A 17,718-nucleotide genomic window follows, 5' to 3' on the forward strand; every position below is an offset into this window, starting at 1 on the left:
ACTGCTCCTTTTCAATGCATTCATAAGGACATCATACCTGTGTGTGCACTTTCAGTAAATTACCTACCGGGTGGCACTAGAACATCGTTGTTATAAAGTATAGAAATACAGTATTATTTTCGTTACTTTGTGTATCTAATTAAATCTCACTACAATTCAGAATTCAGTACTCTTAGGTACAGTCGTCTTTTTTCGCTCAGCACAACGGTTGCCTTTTCGGATTATCAATGACAAAATGTCCTGATTGATGAGTTTCATCCGGATTAAATCAAAACGTTGAACTGAATTACAATTTAACAAATGATACTTTTTTTTTGTTCAACTGGAAGTCGCCACCAGGATTAATCATTTGCCTTTGGCAGGTTGGAGGAAATTCTGATTTACATCAGTACTCAGTCTCTTTTGGAAAGTATGGAGCGATCAGACAAATTTCGTACTGTACGTACTGTATTTCCTATCGTCTTAGTCATTTGGGTATTTACATTTGTTTAAAGAAAGCAACATAGTTTCAGTTAAAAATTTGTGTGAGGCATAAACCTCAGTATATGTCATGCAAAATAGATTAATATATTTTCAAAGTCAGATCTGAGTGGGAAGATTTCTGACATTCTGTGACTTGCTTTCAATTTGTAGACGTCTCCCAAGAAAATAATCAAAACACCGTCAATTAGATTTTTACATTTTGAAAATGAAATATTTTACTGATGAACAAATATTTAGGAGGAGAAGGTTTCTTTTCCATCTTTATCTTATGTTGTCACACGGTGACTGTAATGAACATAACGAGGTATGAGGTACATATGTAAAACCAGAGGGCAAGTTCTGCTATAATTTACATAGTCTATCTGAAAAGATAAGCCACTGGATCTAAATTCTTTTTTTGTTTCCTTGTTTTACACACCTTTTGCTCCTGATCCATTCTTTTACTTTCTTCCACTCTGTAGTGTGGGTTCATGTGGTATATAGCAAAGGAAAGAATAACAAAACTACTAGTTAAGTGACCAACTAATACATCGATTAATTACAGTATTGGTCAATGACAACGTCCCTTAACGAGAGTCAGCAGGAAGATATTGATAATTATATTTTCAATAGGCTTAAGCCTTTCCCAAAAAGTAGAGGTAGTATAAAAGATGCTTTTAACATACAGTATGAATGTTAAATATTGTTCACATTACGTGCACCTGAATTTTATTCTTTCTTGCTGTACCAGAGGCACTTTTGAGTAATAAGGTGCTGAGTTCCCAACTAAAAGAGCCCAAGTTCTTGTTTCCATTCTCACTGACCCCCGTTGTGCTCCAATTGGTGTCAGGAGCAGGAAGGATGGACAGTGGTCTGTGACACGTCGGAATCCGAGCGACACCCTAAAGTGCCTTATGAGTGCTACCCGGCGGAGGAGAGACTACTCCCGCGTCTCCTCAGCCGCTTGCTCTCGAGGCTCACCCAAAGATGACCTTCTCCATCGGCCAGGGGCTCTGGCAATTCACGGTCATGCCTTTCGGACTGTGTAATGCCCCGGCAATATTTGAGCGGTTGATGGAGCAAGTACCGAGTTGAAGCTCAACCCCGGGAAATGTGAGCCTCTGATCCGGGAGGTTACTTTCCTGGGGCATGTGGTCGGCCCGCGAGGGGTGGCCACGGACCTGGGGAAGGGCGCCGCAGTGCGCTACTGGCTGATGCCCCGCACCATGGCGCACTCGCCCGGCGCCACAGGGCCTGGAGCATTTTGTCTTTAATGTAGCTGGGTTATTTGACATTGGCGGGACGCCAGACATCTCAGGTGGGGGCAGTGTGGCACCCTCGCCTGGCTAAGTTGCGTGGCGAAGGGCAGGTCGGGAGTAGTAGCCAGGACAGGAACTAAGGGGGCCTCTGGCCAGTGTTGCTGACCATCTGGAACAGGCGTACACCGTTGCCCAGATCCCTGTAAATAGTTCTACCTGGTTTTGCACCCCCTTTTATACCTGTACCTCAAATGACCCTAGTGTGTTGTACTCTGCTTTCTCCGGTTTTTCCTTCCTCAGCTGCTGTTGCTGTGCCAGACACACGTCTGACTAATAAAGCGCCGAATTCTTAACTAAGAGAGTCTAAGCCCTTGTTTCCATCCTCACCAACCCCGTCATGCTACAATACGTTAGATTGTACGTAGAATTTCAGTTAAAGAAATAATAAACTCTGTTTCAGCATTCAGGTACTATTTGCCAAAATGTAGTGAGCAAATGAAAGCTTTCCATTCCGTCATAGAGTAAAAAAGAAAATGTTATCACAATCGAAACTTTACCTTCATCTACGACTGTTCAGATTGTTTTCCTTGGGTGAAGTCAAGATAAGCTTTTATTTCATGTATTTCATTGCATCATAGATGAATACTCCTCTTGAACTGCCACAGAAGGTGAAAGGCATATTTCACTTGTTACTTTTTCAACTTGGTATGGGCTTAACATAAGTACCATTAGTTTATCTGAATGCATGAGGTATCACTTATTTTTTGTTTGTATGCTTTAAACAAATGAAGCATAAAAAATGTACATTTTAAGTCTTTTTATATTTGTGAGAGCATTGAAATGGGGGCAAATTCAATATTTTCCCGTCTTGAGAATGTCTTAAATGTGACTGTAAGCCAGGGCAGCTCAGGAACACCACTCATATGGAAATATGTAAGTCATTTTGCCTCCTTCATACACAGAAATATAAGCAACTCATAGAGGAAAACAGCTGAAAACTTTAGGAAGGTAAAGGCTATAGTTAGAATGTATTATTAAAAGAGTTTAGCCTTCATAAAATGAACAATTGATTCAGAAGCTGTGAAAACTGAGCAAAACTGAGAAAAATAAAAAAGATTGTGTTTCTGGAAAATACAGAATATGATTACAGAACTCCAAATGTCATAAGAGTCAACGAATCTTCTGTTACACCTCATTGTGTTCTCTAGATGAACCAAAACAGCAGAAATGTTTGAGCTTGGTGGGTTAAGTCTGAACATTCTTTGCCTGTCACAAATATACTGTACATCTCTACTTGTTTTAAGTTATTGGTTCATTGTGAGAGATTCAGAATCCTAAGTGAATCAGATTTCTTTGGATTGATGGATTAACTACTTCAACACTTCACATTGACTGCTCATGTACAGTTTACATGGAGTTGTGGAAGACTGACCATGTGAATTAAAGATGGTTAAATGATAAATTAATTTTGTTATCACTCAGTTTAACTGTGTTGGTAATGTTATAATAATGTTATAATAGTAGAAAACAGTAGTGCGGCCTTTTAGTGAACTGTTGATGCTCATAATGTGTATAATGTGAATACCACTTAAGACGTCTGATATGTTTGCACAGCAGTGTAAATAATGACAAATTACTACTAATGAAAATGCTAAGAAATGCATGTCTGTGAATTGGTCAATTAAACTGTAACCATAGACAAAAGTTATTTTCAAAATTAAAACATTTATGATATCAAAAAGTCACAACAAATACAAATTAAGTGTACTAAATTTAATATATCAATGAATTTATCCTCCGTGTACTGGTGCGCTCTGTGAGGGATAGACTGCAGTCCCTGTGCTTGGTGTCTTAGACTCGTTGTGACCGTACTATGAAGATTTAATACCTACTACAAGAGGTCCCTTTTTTTGACCGCTAGATGGAAGTAGTGGATCGAATTGGTCTTTTAATACGATTTAAATACACACAAATGGTAATAAAAGCGCTGTGCACTTGAAACTTAAAAAAGAGTCGGTCTCTCATTTCTATACAGTAATCGTTGTGGGAGTGTGGAAAAGATATCTTTAGGAATGATGTCGAAGCTGATACCGAGAAATCACTAATTTATTATGGGTTTTTTAAAAAAAAAGTGTTACGTGAAACGTGTATCTTTAAGAAAGTGCGGTTGAGGTATTGAGAGAAACAATAGGTCAATAACCGAAATACTGTTACGTATTCCAGTAAGATTATAATTTTTTTTATCAATTTTATACTATTATACATTAGTATTACTGTATTAGTATTAATATTAGTATTAATGTACAGTAATTGAACTTAGCATTTTTCTGAAGCAATCTAAATGAAGTATCTTACTCAAGGTGTACAGAGTATGCTCCCCCCCCCCACACACACACTCCCTTAGATCTAAACCAACAATTATTTTGTTAAAAGCCAAATCCTTTAAAACCTCCCTGACACACTTACAGTATGCCAGGGGTTTTATCAGTGAGAATTATATATTTTACACTCCAAGGTTTAAACAGTGTGTTTAAATATCATCAGCAGAGCTGGAGCCCTGGTTCAGTTCTGGACCTGGGGTGCTATCTGTGAGGAGTTTGTTTGTTTCCTCCATGTGCTCCTGTTTCCTCCAGTGTCCAAAGATTTACTGCTAGCTTAATTGGCTTCTGGGAAAACTGGCTCTGGTGTGAGTGTGTTTGCGTGTTTGTTCTTGTGTGTGCCTTCTGATGGACTGGCGTCCCATCCACGGTGTACCCTGGACATTTTTACAGTAGGTGTCAGGTTTCTTCAAATGAATACCAAGGGTAAGAATTATAATGTCATAAGATTAATTTGCTCTCAGCTTTGTATTGGTACAAAATATAATAACCCTAATAAACTAGTTAAGGTTAAATAAGACAAGTGAGAGTAGCTCAATAATACCTCTTGTTTGAATGGGTGTTCACTAAATAGTACATCACCTACAACCTGCAGTAGAAGTATTTTCTTCCATGGCATTAGTATGGCATGGAAGCATGACAGTTGATCAGATCAGCAGACTGTCATGACAGTATCTCTGCTGTTGGCATACAGAGATCTCCATCACCTCTCTGACTTTCATAAAGAATGCAAACAGGTGTGTGTGTAAATCAAAGTGGATTATGCAAAGCATGTACAGTATAACTAAAAACTAGTTGCAGTAAAAGTAAAAATATGAACACAGATACATATGGTCATTTTACTCAATATATTGTCTGCTCAAAACAGGGAGTGCACACATTTTATAGTTACTATCATACATTTATCACAAACTCTTTATTAGGTCATGTCAAATTATCATTTTGTAGAGCACTTGATCCCAGACTCATTCTTTTCCAAATTTAAACTATACACGTTTTGCCTATATAATTAAGATGAAACTCCTGGAGGACAATAAATGAATTTTCTTAGGTAACCTCTTGTGCATCATTTTATGCTAATGACCTATATAGTTAACGTGTCAACTGGCTTAAAAATAGAGGAAATTTTAAAAGCTCCAGATGGTTCTTCTTTTTAACAATTGATTTGGAGACATTTTAAATGCAGAGGGATTTTTCTGTGGTTGTGTAACCATCTTGGTTCTCCAAATCCTGTATGTTTGAGAGTTCTGGGGAAAAAATGACATTTCAGTGAAAGATAGTCTAACAGGCACCACTTAGCACTGGTGATTAAGGGCCCCATTGAAACCAAAAGCAGCTGACAGGGGTAACACCAGGACCAGGACTGAGACTCTCTGTTTTAGAGCACTGTCCTTTGCTGGATGTTTATTGTGTACCAACTTTAACTGCACTCGACCCAGATTTTCTGTGCTATGGCTTTATCCCACTCTAGTCTTCTGTAATCCATACTTTCTCGGACAGGCCTTGATTTGCAAAATGGCAGTAGGCTATGTTATGTTTTTGGCAACATTCCTTTCCCTCTATCCATTCATTTTCCAACCTCTTTATTCAGTACAGGTCCATCACAGGGCACCCACAGTGACAAACGCACACACTCACACCAGGACCGATTTTCTTAGAATCCAATTAGCCTACCAGTATGTCTTTTGGATTGTGGGAGGAAACCGGAAACCCATACCAAAATCTGGAGAACATTACAAACTCTACACAGATAGCTGCACAATAAACTGAACCTAGCTCTGCGTGGAAGCAAAGCTAAGCACTGTGCCACCATGCTAAACCAAAAATAGATTATGTCCCTCAATTTACTTGTACCAGGGGTCTGCAATCCAGGTTCTGGACTGCCACAATTTATTTAATTGGATCAACCAATTGCTTAATGGCAAGGGATTAATATGCCTTCCAGATCTTTACTTACTAGGTCTGCCTATAAAACATACATGAAAGTGTACTGTTAATCTTTGCGTTATGATACTACTGCTATGTTGTCAATATTAGTGAACTCAGAAGGTGAAATTTTATCTGAGCTAATTAAGTTGGATAAAGTCATGACCCACATAATAATCATCAGCATTTCACCAGGCTGCCTCATGCAAATTGAGATGACAGTTTCGAAGCCAACCACGTTTTCTCTGCTTAGCTAACATAAAACGCCAGGGGACTGATTTAACACAAACACCTTTTTCTTTACAGCCACCGATTGACATATACTGGCAACCAATACGCAGTTCGCCATTGGTTGGTTGTTGGTTCACATTAAACGGTTCACATTGTCGAAGCGAAGTCCAAGGACCTCTGGGAAAGCTATTGTATATTTTTACAATCCTGAAATAATCTGTTTTCGGGTGTTCATCATGCACTAGTTTTTAAATTGTTCCATAATTCATGTAGTGCTTTTTGTTGTCCGCTGTGCAAACGCAGTCCGTAAGGCCCGCCTTAGGCTATCAAGCAGGGCTAGAGGAAATGGGAGGACCAAAGCGACTGCTTATTACGTCAAAATGTGTCACAGAAAGGCAGGGCAAACTGAGGTTACTGCGGAGACGATCAGACAAGGAATTGAGAAGAATGGCTTTGAAATGAGCTAAAAAAAAGCGATTACTGTCACCCAGGAAGGAACATTTTCATGCCTCGTCAAAATGTAAGTGTAGTTATATAATGTTTGATACGCATTTGTTTTGTGTCTGCCCAGAAAAGAAGCGGCTTTAAAATGTTGATGGCTTTGTGTTCCAAATCCCACAAGAATATTTCAGGTTAGCGGGTTGCAGGCAGAGCGATGAACTACTGTATAAGCATTATTGTAACGACGATTAATTCTGATGTTTTCGGTGCTGAGAATGGTTGTTTGCCGTCTGCTGTCCAATCGAGAAAAGCACTGTGGTTTTGCCAATCATTACTTCGAAATGGAAGAACATGGATGATCTCAACATTTGCTCAGTAGAACGAGTGCTTTTAACTCTAAAGGTTTAAAATAACGTTTCTTCTCAATTGACATTGTTACTTCATACTATATCCTGTCTGACACTATTTTTGTTGATGCTAACCTTGTCCTACATGTAGCAGATCTATTTGTTCGAAACAATGTCTTCGGTAGTTTCTGAATTATTGCTACATATTTTAGGGCTATGCAACGTTTTCAAAGCGCATCCAACGCTAAACCACAACCTCCACAAGATCGTGTGCACGGTCCTTTAGATTCCCTTAACTGTCCCTCCTGAATCGGAGCAATTAATGCGTTAGCTTTGTGGTGTGCCAGAAATGCTGTTGATATTCTGTACGTGTTCCAGACACTTGTCAGTACAAAATGTATCGTAATTGCCATTTGTAATTTAAATCAATTAGCTTTACATAGAAGTGGCACAGTTTTTTGGTAGAGGACGATCATAACCTCATCACCACATTTATCACCTGTTGAGATTCAATTCAGTCAGATATGAGTGTCTTTTCCACAGCTTTAACTGATGACCATGAGCTCAGTATAGAAATGTACAGTAGATTAATATTTTGCTTAAAGCTTACACAAAATGAGTAAATAAATCCTGCATAAATGTCTGAACAGCAGTTCAACAACAGTGCTTATATAGAAAACTAGGAGTAACAAGAGCTCTATCAGGAAATCCAGTCCAGTTAAGTTTTATATTTCATCTCATATATTTTAAACCCCTGTATATTATATATGATAGCGATCTATCAAAGAAGCAGTTTGTTCAGCTAAGGAAACTTCTTGAGGATTAAAAAGGTTAAAAAAAACTGTTAAACAATATTCTGATTTTTGATCCAAATAATATCCAGTATTACTACATTTCATTATAAATTGGTGACCTACAGTAATTCCTACCTACCAGAACGCTGGATTGGGGCTCCCCAGGGGCAGGGCTGGACACCCCAGATGTAGGCTTTTAAGTTGAAGGCCATGGGAGACTGTTTTGGTAGTGGTGCAGACATGAGGATGACAGAATGAGAGATGACTGGCTTAATATCTTTAAAATAAATGTTAAACTGTCATAAGCTATGGGAGGGCAAATACAAAAACATTTTTATTTTGCTTGCATATACAGTATACCTTTACAATTCCTAATTGTATGTGGGCTAAACTGCAAGTGCTTAAACAGTGCATTATACATAGTACTTGCTTCATGACACATCTTAATAAGTGCTCAGGCAGTACGCTGTATACATTGTATACAGAGTAAGATAAGATCACTTTATTGGCCATATACAATTTCTTGTATTAGAAATTTTTCTTTTCACATACCCCAACTTGCTCTCCATGAGAGACACAGGCAGGAAGAGAAGCCTGGGGTCAGAGCACAGGGTCAGCCATTTATACGGCACCCCTGGAGCATTTGGGGTTAAGGGCCTTGCTCAGGGGCCCAACAGAGTAGGATTCCTCTGCCAGCCATGGGATACGAACTAGCAACCTTCCAGCCACAGGTGCAGATCCTTAGCCACAGAGCCACCACACCACCCCAGAGTACTGCATATAGACTCTGCGCTGCACATCTGGGTACTGGCTCTCATTAAGCTGTTGTTCAGATCCAGACAACAGAGAAAAGAAGTGTTCTTTCAGGTGTCAGTGGTCACTAAAGAGTGTTTCATTGTGACATTCAGATATAGAGTTTTACTGGTCATTTGTTTACTTTCTGAGAGAAAGGTACTGTATATGGATGAGAACAATACAAGCTTTTATCAAGCATTTTTCTTTTTCTGCTGGCTTTATCCACATCAGTGTCTCGTTTATGCGAGACACATTTCTGACATGTTTGTGTGCATGGGCTAGCATTGTGCTAAATGTACAGTGAGTTCAGCTCAACTGATACTAATGGAAAGTGGGATTTTTTTAACAATGGTCATTACAGGTGTCGCAAAGTATTGAAAATGAACGAATGAAGTGTTAATGACACTTACATGTTACTTAACACTTAAACATGTAAAACTAAAAATAGCAAATCCAGTTTCCACCTGAATAAATTGGAACACTGAAGACATTGTGGAGATTTGATCTACTGTAGGTATTAAAACTCTATAAGTAGGGGGTTTTTAACACACCCCACCAGACTGTTGAAGCTCATCCTAACTTGTTTTAAGGAGTGACTGTATGTGATCTTTAGACTAGGCACCAGCAATCAGACAAGACTGATGGATGGAATGTTCCATGTTTGTACAGTAACTCTTCTTATGTCCAGAAGGAGTCTTCTTCATGATATTCCTCTCAATAAGGACTGCCAGACTGAAGTCCCATTGAAGGTGAATAATTTGTTTCTGGAGACATGACAGCCCTTGAAGATCTATGATTTTAAAGCCCCCCCAAAATAATTTGTGTGTCATCCCAAAGCAGGTTTAGAACTTGTTATGGACAGAGAACACTGCTATTTCTACTGCTTAGAAGATTCATGAGAAAAGGCTTAACGAGTCTTTTGGGCCTTAAGTTAATATCAAACAGGAAAAAAAAATGTATTTTCTTGAACATACATTAGCATCATTTTTATACTTAGTATATGTTATACTTTGTAGTCAGCATTTCTCAGTGAGAAGTGGTTTCACTAGGCCTCAGAATTTGCTTTCAGTTTTGACTAACAAGCTTAATTGATTTTTGGGTAAAATTTTTCTGATTGTGGGTAGATAGATAAATGATTGTTTGCATCATAACATGATTTGTATGAAGATTAAATTGCCCTTTGGACAGCATTCCCAATAGTTCCATTTTTATTATCTAAAGATTTGCATAGTGATAAGCTGTGTAAAAGTGACAAATAGTTTCCAAGATTCAATTAGTGTCCAAGGGTAGAAAGATAGTTTTTACTCCATTTATGTTACCCTTCCTTCCATCTATTTCCTAACCTTTTTAACCAATCCAGGGTAATAGGGGAACCGGAGCCTACTTATCTCAGCAAGCAGAGGGTACAAGGTGAGATACACCCTAGACGGGATGCCAGTCCATAACAGGGCAGATGCACACATGCACACAATCGAACCAGGGCCAGTTCTGCTAGAAGCTATTTAACCTACAAGTCCATGTGAACACAGGGAGAAAACACTACCTCCATGCAGAATGCACCCTAGGTCTGAAATTGAATCCAGGGCCCCAGTGCTGCAAGGTAACAGTGCTAACCACCTCTACACTTTGCTGCGCATTCATGGTGGCATTTATGTTCTTAGTCTCTTTGTCTGTGCTGAGGTTGACTACAGTAGCAGCATAGTGCAGTTAATGTTTTTCTTGTCTGGCTGCAGGATGGCATGGAGTTCCATTAGGCTCAGTGCTGTCACAGCGTGCAGTATTTGCTGTAGTGCCAGCTTCACAACATGTTACTCTTGCTGGGTCCAGATTATACTGCATTTTTAAGGCAAAAGGTCCAAAATTAAACAACACTGTGTAAATTATACAGGATTTTTATTGTGATGAAAAACGCATTTCCTAAGTGCCTAGTTAATCCTCCTTGAAAAGGCAAACAGAGAATTAGTTTTATGATCTCCCTGTGGATCAAAAGCCATCTATAAGAACACCTCAGGCAAGACTGAAAGCAAGGTACAAAGTAGTAAGTAGGTTGCATCAGAGCACAGAGGGACCAGCCTAAAAGCTTCAGTCCTCTCTATGGCTGAGCATTTCAATTTACGTGATTGGAAACTGAATATGTCAGTGCTTTGCCCCCTAATGCTTTGTTTGATGTGATACCTAATGGCAGAGGCAGCAGCAGGAATATAGATTAGACAAATTGAAAACAAATGACATACAATATCATATTAATGTGCGCAATCAAATTCATGGTCTTTTAGAAGGCTTGGAGAGGTGCCACATTTCTCAGTCTGCAGTTATGTTAAGGCTTAGATGCAAAGGTTATTTAGTTTTTACCTTAAGTTTTCCTCATGCACAAAGCTCAACAAACTGTTGGGCAAGTAAAGGGACTGATGCAACTTCTGATGAGCTGTTCAGTTTCTTACCAGTAGAGACTGGGAAAGTGTAAAGACTGGTGCGAATGTAGGAGGAGCAAAGTACTGACTAATCCTAGAGGAAACTTGGTTTTCACATCTGAGTACACAAAAGATTTTGCATGTTCCTTACAAGTGTGTTTTATATGTTCTGACAATAAAAAAAGCAAAATAATTTATATATTGTAGATATGACATTTCTCAGTTTTCCTGCACTGAAATTCACAAACTTTGCATGTTTTGTTTCACTTGCCCATTTTTAACATGGGCGTATACATTATACTTATGTCAGGATAATAGAATTGTTTTTCAGTTCACGGCTGAATTAAGACATTTTTATTGTTATGTTTTGTAATTAAAGGTGGAAATACTGAATAAACCCCACAGCTTGTTTTTTATGTTAAAGTGTCATAAATAAAATACCTAAATATTACATACTGTATGAGCTTGTGTTTGGAGCTTAGACAACAAAAGGATTTTTCTTCCAGAAAGCTGAGGTAGCTAGAAAGTAAAATCATGTTGTGCTCTTTCTGAGTATATTGTGATAAATGTCAAAACCATTCAACAAATTGAGGAGAATTCAGGCCCTAACAAATCATATGTCCTGCTACTTTTCTACTTGAGAGGTTTTGAGGCATTTGCTGTAAAAGAAGAAAAAAACCATGAAAGTTCACTGAAAAATTTACTGTTAGCACTAGTTTAAATGGTAGATAAGAGACAGGCTGTTTTAGTAGGCCTTTGTGTGTTTTACTGTACTAGCATGCTGGGTGGATTCTGCTTGGCAATTCGGACTTTCATTAGATGTGTATTTAGGTTTTTACTGGTACAGTCTCGCATTTATGCTTTATTTGAAAATGTATGTTTTGTTTTAAAAAAATAGATATTATATTTTATTATCTCTGGTACCCAAGAAATGTAGGTGTAAATCAATAATATGTATTTCTCTATCTGCTTAGTAACAATGTACTAGGCTAAATGTTGTAATAACCTTCAGCATATACTGTAGGTCTCCTAAAAATGCCAACATTGTTTTAGGCTAAATTAAATGCATAAATTATCTATGTGATTTTTAAATTGGATTTCTTATTCAAGAAAATAACTCTGTTCAACACTTTTATGGGCAGCAGGCTCCTGAACAGACCCCTTTACAGCCATGTCTTTCTGCTCATCGGACTGTGGCCTTCTTTCAATCAGCATGAGGCTCTGGCCAATGGGAAACCATTCTTGCTCTTCTGTTGCTCCAGTGGAATGATATACCAGCCAAATCCGGTTTCAAACTCACTTCTTGCTTTTAATGCTGTCTAATTTACTGTTTTGATATGTGTATATCTATTTTGATTCTATATTCTACAGCATTTTGGAATGAACCTTGAAAGGTTCGGTATAAAATACATGTTATCTAGCCGTCCATTTTCCGGTCTGCTTACCCAGTATAGGGTTGTATGAGGGAGCTGGAGCCTAACCGGCAAGCAGCAGGTGTAAGGCGGGGTACACCTTGGAAAGGACTCCAGTCCGACACGGGACACACACCCACTCACACCCACTCGCATCAGGGCCAATTTTCTCAGAAGCCATATGGTTAAGTTATAACCTTCCATCTGTTAGTGCTTATTTATGCAAAATAAGAGACTCTAGGTACACATGTATGTATCCGGACCTGCACCTTGTAAAAACTAATGTGGGTGAAACTGTTGTAATATGAGAGCCTTCTTTCCATTCCTTAATGTCTTAATGTTCTTTCAACACAGTGCTGTTGGACTTTAAATGTCCAGTATAAACTGAAAAAAGACAACTTTGACCTGTTCCCCTGTGCCCCCTAACTGGCCTTGGTTCTCCTATGTCTAAACAAGGACAGAATGTGTCAGGTAAAGGTGGAAATAAAACAAAATGCACATGGAGTGATGTTGTCCACTGATTTAGTTTAGAGAAAAGCGGGGTGTTGTGTAGGAGGCTGGGTCCGAACTGACTCAGCACGCTCTCCCACTCCTGCGCGTGGAAAATGATGTTCCTGACAAGAGGCTCTTGATTCTGCTGTGCTCATCTCGGTGTTTATCACGAGCCACTTAAATAGATGACCTTCTTCCTTTCAAAATACAGTGCATCTGTACTTGCATGTTGTATCTGCATTAAATAGCTAATATTGAGGTGTTTTTTTTATAGTCGTTTTTTCAAGCACTAATTGCTGTACAGTGATCGGATCTGATGAAATGCAAACCAAAGACCCACACTCTTCCAGTCACCTCAAGTGTGATTTTGAGCAACTCGTTTCCACACTTAGCTTGAAAGTGGTATACATCAACTTGGATGTCTTGGGTTTTGCAGAGCACATGATGACATATTGTTCAGTTAGTTCACTTATACCCCCAAGATCCCACTTCAGAAAATCTGCAGATTTTTTTAGAGTGTTTGAGATGTTAAGAGTAAAGCATTTGTTTGCCTCCAGTTTTAATGCTGTACACTCTGGTTATGAATTTAAATCCGTGCTCCCTCTGTCGATGGTGCCTTGAGTGTTACTGATATTGAATTTGATTTTCCTTATTATCTTGAATGAGTCAACGTTCCTAAGTATGACTCACTCACTGGTGGGCAATTATGTTTTCCTTATATTGCTGTAATTAATTGTGAGTATTAAAACTTCGCTTATTTTAAGTCTTAACACGAAAAACAGTGCAGACTGGCAGGCACGTGGTTGCACTCCCTTATACAAGTTCTGATGTTGTATAACAGAACTAAATTATTAATAGGGAAGATTATAACTTATTTAGATAGCCAAGGTTGAATTTGTGGTTTAACCTGGGAAAATAGAGAAAGAAAAGCATATTGAGATTGTTCAGAGGTGTAGTTTGTAATTATTTTGTTTGTCTTTGTAGCTGTTTCTTTTTGTTTAAAGCTTTACTTGTCACATGCAGTAACAACAAGAAACACGGTTCTCTCGTGCTGCTTATGTTAGTTTATCTTTATGAAGAACTATTACTGCATGCCTGTACCTTCTGAAAAGATTGCTGAATGGGTTTCACCAGGAAGTGAAGATGGAAAGCAAGCTGTTATTTCACAAAGTTGAAGCAAAAAAAATAAATAAAATGTGAATGCAATATAATGAGGGGAAGTGTGGTGTTTCACAGTGTTTTACGACTGATTTTTGCTTTCTCCTGTGAACCTTTCAGCTCTGCAAAAGTATTATGCTTCCTCCTTCCACTTCCTGGCAGTGAAGCCAGGAAAGTGTATGTCTGCTCTTCTGATGAGGTTGGTGCAATGTATAGTGATCTGAAAATGTACAATTTCCAGTGCAGCTTTGGGGTCAAAGCACTGGGATCCTGGTTGTCACATTATCAGTACATGGTATTTACTGACAGATAATGATGGTAGCCAGTGGTATCCAGCCAAAGGGTGAGTGATTTATCTCCTTTAACTTAGTTCTGGCTTGTTATGTGACAATGTAACCTGGTGTTTTTTTGTGTGCAGTGTTTCTCTGCCCATAACACGGGTTTTTGTGCATTATGACAAAGCTTTTGCTCTTTGCTTAGTTCGTTTGGGATCCCTTTCAATGTGGATAGGATTTTGTTTTAAACTTCAGTCTGCCATTATAGAAAATCTTTTTGTAGTTCTTGTACATTGTCAGCAGGAAGCAGGTACCAATCTTCACCTTGTGCAATCCCTTCTTGAATGTTCTAGTGTAAGACATTATAACCAAGTTATTGGTTCACATTAGTTCTGCCTGTACTATAATTTCCATGTGCATGCCAAACTAGACTGTACTTTTTTTTGAGGATTTCCATATCTGAGTCTTGTCTCATGACTAAATCTTCCTTTTGAAGGGAGCGTAGGTGGAAGTAAGTATCATGTATTTTGATCTGGCAACTGTAAATGTGATTAGTGGTACATTTTACCAAAAACAGGATCACATCCAAGTACATGCATACAACACAAATAAAGTATAATATTAGGATTAACAATCAAATCGATCTTAATATTTAGAATGTTCGCTATCTACTCCGAAGTGATAACTCTACTAAATGCCTGGAGTATATAATAAAAAAACACAAAATGACTGTAATGTTCTCTGTATGTACCCGAAGAGGCTTAACAGGACTTCAGAATGAATGCATCTGTATCTGTAAGTTAAATCTTGAATTTAAAGCCACAACACACATAGCGATATTACTACCCATGAATGCTAATAGGATTTTGAAACAAGTTAGCAATGTGGTGGTAGAGAAGCATGGATCAGTGTTATACAAAAATGTAAAAATTGCAGGTCATAAAGAAAAATAACAAGTATCATGCCATCCAGGCACTACCCAGATCATTACACTCTTCCGTGCTTCACCCAAGCAAGCAGGAAACTGGCTAGAAATGCACTTATTGTGAAGCCAATGGTAACTTCACTGAAGGGTTTGCAAAGTTCTTCAACTGAGACAGGAGTCGGTATTTATACATCAACAGTATTCTGATCCATACATGATGGTGGCATTAGTGAAATTTGTAACAAAGCATGCAAATAACACTGCAGGTGTAGCAGAAGGTTTTGTGTTTAGACGGGACAAAAATGTGTTTCAATTTTGTTCTGAAAAGAAAGCTTTATGTTTGGTGAACTGAATGGCCATTTCCCATTTGGAACCTTTCTTTTGTTCTTATAAATGTGTTAACAATCTGGATCAAAGAGACAGTCTAACGATTTTACAAAAAAAGTTGTATTTGCTGAGTAATGGATCTGTTGCTTTGGTGAGCAGCTGGCTTTTTTAACATAAATCCCAAGCATCTCAAATACCTTCCACCAAAATCTGTTTGGCACCAATTAAAGTAAATTACTGATTGCTAGTCAGTTAATCATCAACCTGAAGATTGAACTCGATGTCTGTGTTATAAGATAATGATGAGATATGCCAGCAGCCATATCGCTCTGCAACTCACAACTGGCTCCCACTGAAGCTAAGCAGGTCAGTACCTGGATGGGAGACCTCCTGGGAAAAACTAAGGTTGCTGCTGGAAGAGGTGTTAGTGGGGCCAACAGGGGGCGCTCAGGGTCCTAATGCCCCAGTATAGTGACCAGGACACTATACTGTAAACAGGTGCCTTCCTCCGGATGAGACGTAAAACTGAGGTCCTGACTCTCTGTGGTCATTAAAAATCCCAGGGCGTTTCTCGAAAAGAGTAGGGGTGTAACCCCGGCATCCTGGCCAAATTTCCCATTGGCCCCTACCAATCATGGCCTCCTATTTATCCCCATCTATGAATTGACTTCATTACTCTGCTCTCCTCCCCACTTAATAGCTGTCTAAATAGCTGGTGTGTGGTGAGCGCTCTGGCTGCTGTCTAGGTGGATGCTGCACATTGGTGGTGGTGGTGGAAGAGGGTCCCCATTACCTGTAAAGCGCTTTAAGTGGAGTGTCCAGAAAAACGCTATATAAGTGTAAGCAATTATTATTATTATTAATTTAAATTAATACCTTCAAAACCCCGGTATCTGAGGGTTAGATGCCTTGATGTCTCCGCAAATGACAAATGTGGGACCTAATGTCTTATAGGGAAAATAGGGTGTGGTTCCTTAGTTCGTGAAATAAGCATTTCCCATGTAGAATTTTTGTTGTAACTGTCAATTATTTCTTAAAGAGTATTTATCGACAATACGTATTTGTAGCAAAAATTAAACATTATTTTTCCCCTATAATTCAAATTATGATCTTGTAGTTTACCGTGTAGTTATTTTTACGTTCTTAGTAGGCCGCATTTTCTTTGCTTTTTGCATCTTGTTTTTATTCGTTATTAAATGAAGCACTGTTGTACCATAGTGAAGTTTATTACAGCACGTAATAACAGACAAGTAAATTAAGTGTACTCACTCCTTTTACACACAACCAACTCAACCTCCTGCTTTAGCGGATTTCTAAATTCTTCTTCTCATTTCCTTTGTTATCCTTTTCTGCGAGACACAAGTAAAGTGAAACTTACTTTTAGGGGACTACAGAGATTTTTGTTGTTGTTGTTTGTTCTGTTTCTTTTTTTTAAATTGTAACACTTCCTTTCAGGCATTGCCCTCTTAACAAGTCTGCACACAAGGTACATGTGCAGTTTTCGTGCCAAAAAAAGACTAAAGCATAACTCATAACCCATGATGCAATTTACATCAACGTTACCTCTTTGGTAAACAATCTGTTTATTTACTACAGAGCCCAATGCAGCTCATGTGAAGCAGATCCATGAGGTAAAGATGAATAGAGGGTGCCTGTATTTACTCTCCTACTGTTAAGCCCGTAGATAGGTCATTTTGGTCGACGAACGAGGATATAGTGGTCACAGATCGTTTTCGCACCAATAGGTGAAATTGCAGATGCAGAACTAGTGAATATCAAGGTTTTACTGTACATTTGTTGTAAATATTCTGATTGATTTATTATTTTGTTGTCTGTAGATAGATATTTCCCTACATTTCAACAGACCTAGGTGATTCTTCTCGTGAGATGAATATATCTTATATTATCACCTCGCTTCATACAAAATACGGAAGACATATGGGAAAAGACGGCAAGACGGAACATGTTTCTGTTGTTCCCAGGTAATTTAGATTCCAAATAATATATATACAGTATATATAATTATGTTAGCTGTTCTGTTTCTCACTCTTTTACATAGGTTGGCATCTTTGCACGCACCCTTTT

At 38.5% G+C, this 17,718-nt stretch overlaps 1 protein-coding gene across 4 annotated transcripts in view; it reads left to right on the forward strand.

Annotated features, from left to right (window-relative positions):
* Positions 1-6,643: 6,643 nt before the first annotated feature.
* The window catches only part of LOC148835812 (inositol polyphosphate-4-phosphatase type I A), a 77,466-nt gene continuing 66,391 nt past the window's right edge, over positions 6,644-17,718 (forward strand). For all 4 annotated transcript variants that reach the window (XM_088912431.1, XM_088912432.1, XM_088912433.1 and 1 more), the window contains exon 1: positions 6,644-6,776. The gene's annotated coding sequence lies outside the window, so the exon portion shown is untranslated. The remainder of the gene's footprint in view (positions 6,777-17,718) is intronic.

The sequence above is a fragment of the Atractosteus spatula genome, chromosome 4 (assembly GCF_055471065.1).
Source record: "Atractosteus spatula isolate fAtrSpa1 chromosome 4, fAtrSpa1.hap1, whole genome shotgun sequence".
NCBI lineage: Eukaryota > Metazoa > Chordata > Actinopteri > Semionotiformes > Lepisosteidae > Atractosteus > Atractosteus spatula.